This window comes from Rhineura floridana, chromosome 11, assembly GCF_030035675.1.
Source record: "Rhineura floridana isolate rRhiFlo1 chromosome 11, rRhiFlo1.hap2, whole genome shotgun sequence".
NCBI lineage: Eukaryota > Metazoa > Chordata > Lepidosauria > Squamata > Rhineuridae > Rhineura > Rhineura floridana.
Window position 1 is genome coordinate 69,991,632 of NC_084490.1, and position 3,885 is coordinate 69,995,516.

Sequence of the window (3,885 nt, forward strand, 5' to 3'; positions counted from 1 at the left end):
TTCTAGATTACAGCAAAGCCTTTGATTGTGTACATCATGAAAAACTATGGAATGCTTTAAAAGAAATGGGGGTGCCACAGCATCTGAATGTCCTGATGCGCAACCTATACTCTGGACAAGAGGCTACTGTAAAGACAGAATATGAAAAAACTGTCTCGTTTGCCATCGGAAAGGGTGTAACACAAGGGTGTATTTTATCACCCTATTTGTTTAAACTATATGCAGAACATATACAGAAAGCAGGATTGGACCAAGATGAAGGAGATGTGAAAATTGGAGGGAGATAATTTCATAATTTCAATAATTTAAGATATGCAGACGATACCATACTCTTAGCAGAAATCAGTGATGATTTGAAATGAATGCTGATGAAAGTTAAAGTCGCAACACAAAAGCAGGACATCTGAACATCAAGAAGACTAAAGTAATGACAACAGAAGATTTATGTAACTTTAAAGTTGACAATGAGGACACTGAACTTGTCAAGGACTATCAATACCTTGGGACAGTCATTAACCAAAATGGAGACAATAGTCAAGTAATTAGAAGAAGGCTAGGACTGAGGAGAGCAGCTATGACAGAAGCAGAAAAGGTCCTCAAATGCAAAGATGTATCACTGAATACTAAAGTCAGGATCATTCAGACCATGGTATTCCTGATCTCTATGTATGGATGTGAAAGTTGGACAGTGGACAAGAGAAACATCAACTCATTTGAAATGTGGTGTTGGAGAAGATCTTTGTAGATACCATGGACTGTGAAAAAGACAAATAATTGGGTGTTAGAACAAATTAAACTAGAATTATACAGCCACGAGAGTGGCTGTATACTGTAGCCAGCATGGATTTTTCACATTCCGCAATGTTAAATGGAAAATACCCCCGCATGCCATTCTGATGCTTCCCATAAGCTCATTTCAAAACAAAACCTTACAAAACTTATAGTTCTGAACTTAGAAACGCTTGCTTAACAACTCTATCAATTTTCATGGCAATACACAAAACAGTCAGAGAGAACTGAGAGTTCAAAGTCTAAAAAGAGAGAAAAAAACTCAGAGCCCTTTTGGACTTTTTTCTGCCAGAGTTCTCATAATCTGTTGAAATTCATTAAAAATCAGTCATGTTCACAGAGTACCTGTAATCCTAATACTGACCTTGCCCCATACGCTGACCTTCATCTACTGCAGTTTAAAAGTTAAAAAAAATGCCTGGTTGATTTTTAATTGATTTAAGAAATTTTGGCTGGAAGCCTATTATAACGCGGGGCATGCTCTGTAAGGACCAACTGTCAGTGTTCTATAAGCCTCACAGCTGCTGGGCTTGGCTAATCAGAGGGCCACACCCACACCAGACTTGATTTCACTTGATACAATCATGGCTTCCCTCAAAGAATCCTGGGAAGTGTAGTTTGTGAAGGGTGCTGAGAGGAGACTCCTATTCCCCTGAGAGAATGGTTAACAGTCAGCCACTCTGATTGAAGGTCTGTGAGGGGAACAGGGCATCTCCTAGCAACTCTCAGCACCCTTCACTAACTACACTTCCCAAGATTCTTTGAGAGAAGCCATGATTGGCTTTGAGCCATGGCTTTGAGAGAAGCCATGATAAATTGTTTTAAATTGTTTTTAAAAGATGTGTTTTTAAATTTGTATATTTGTTTTTAATGTTTTTAGTTATTGTAAACCGCCCAGACAGCTTCAGCTATGGGGCGGTATATAAATACACTAAATATATATATAAATAAATAATGATTGCCCAAAGTGTAATAGAGGCCTGGTGTGGATGTGGCCAGGGACAGCTTTGTTTTAAATTTGGGTGGGAGCCAGGGTTGCCAGGTTCAGGTCCTGAGACTGATCCTGTATCTTTAGGAGAAGAGAAAGTCAGCCAAGTGCAGGTGTTCTTGCAACATTGTAATGGGAAAAACCGCAAGGTGGAATTCTCCCTCCCCCCTGCCCAACTTTGAAAGATACAGAAGACATCTTGGTTGCCAGGCCCAGCCTAGTCAGTTTTACCTATCCTAATCATGATTGCATAGGAGTAAATCCAATTCAACTCAATAATCATACAAATGATCAGACCTACCTTTTCCCTCCTTCTCCTTTCCTCTCCCTTTCTCCTCCCCTGCCCTCTTCCTTCTGCCTCCTCCCCTGTCCAATTCAGGCTTCCCTCCCCATGGTCAGTTTTACCTATCCTAAGCATGATTGCATGGAAGTAAATCCCACTGAACTCAATAAACATGCAAATGACCATCTGTCCTTCTTCTCCCCTCCCCCTCCTGCCTGCTCCCATCCCAATCCTCCCCTCTGCCTTTCCACCCCTCCCTCCTCCCCCTCCTCCCTTCCCCATCCCCTTAATAATGTTGCTTCCTCCCTGCTAAAACAAGATCAGCACAGGACATATCTTCTTTCTATTATTTGGGCTGATTACAGGTGTTGCCACCACTCACCATATGCTCAGAGGCACATGTTACCAAATTCTTCCAAGCTACACAGCAAGTGGATTGGACTGTGAAAGACCAACCCAAATTGTGTTTGCATTTTGACAACTTTGTAGGGCAGTCCAATATCTCAGAGAGGAGGTCAGGTCTCCTGCTCCCCTGGTGCATTCACTATAGCTGCCCAATTTCCCTGCTTTTTAAAGTTTGGTAGAAATATCTGTGGGCTATAGGTACATTCTTAAACCGCAAGGTTTTTTGCCTATTAGTGAATCATCACTAGAAGCTAAAATGATGAAACTGAGAAGACATGATTCACTAGAAAAGATAACAATGCTGGGGAAAACAGAAGGGAATAGAAAAAGAGGAAGACCAAACAAGAGTTGGATTGATTTCATAAAGGAAGCCACAGACCTTACAAGATCTGAACAGGGTGGTTTATAACAGATGCTATTGGATGCTGATTCATAAGGTTGCCATAAGTCGTAATCGACTTGAAGGCACATAACGACAATATATCACTTTATTGTAAAAAAAACCCTCAAAGCAGTTCACAGAAGGAATTAAAACAATAAAATTATTGGCAAAAACATTCAAAATAATAAAACCAACAATGAGTTAAAAACAGATTAAAAATGAAATAGCTTCTACATGCCTGGATGGGCTTGCCTAAACAAAAATGTTTTTAGCAAGTGCCAAAAAGAGTACAATGAAAGTGTCTGCCTAATGTCAATAGGCAGGGAGTTCCAAAGCATAGGTGCTGCCACGCTAAAGGATGCATTTCCTACAAGAGCAGTACAAGTACTATGTGGCACCCATAACATGGAAAGCACTATCTTGAACTTGGCCTGGTAGCAAATTGGCAACCAGTAGAGATTGCAGAGCAGAGGTATTATGTTCTGATAGGGTCTCACTCATGTCAGCAATTGTGCCAGAGCATTCTGTACTAACTGCAGCCCCTGGTCAGGTTGTGTTGCATGGGGATTTCTGTGACCTTGGCTGACTGACTGTCAGGATTATCTTAGTTTTGGTTTTTGGTTAGGAATCCTGACTGGTTGTGGGATGCTGAATTTTCTGCCTTTCTCACAGGAATCTTGTTGTGGTTGGCATGGTATTGCATTTAGGAAATCATCACTGTCTTTTGTTTTTCTTTTTCTGTTTGCATTTCACTGCCTTTAACTTCACTCCCTTAAGCAACAAAAGTGGTTCCATGTGCTCAGTCCCCTTAAGCCTACTGTTATTGCACCTTGTTGTTTGCATGACAGTTTGTTTCTTGCCCAATAATAGTAAAAAGGAATTCACATGCTGGGAAGTGTGGCTGCAATTACTGTTGTTCCCAAGCTACTGCCTGTGAAACCATGTCTGTTTTCTCTCTGTCAATTATTACTCACTGGAATTGGGTTGACTGTGAAAGTGAGTTTATAGCAGCCCACAGGGTAAGGCAGGAAAGGGTAG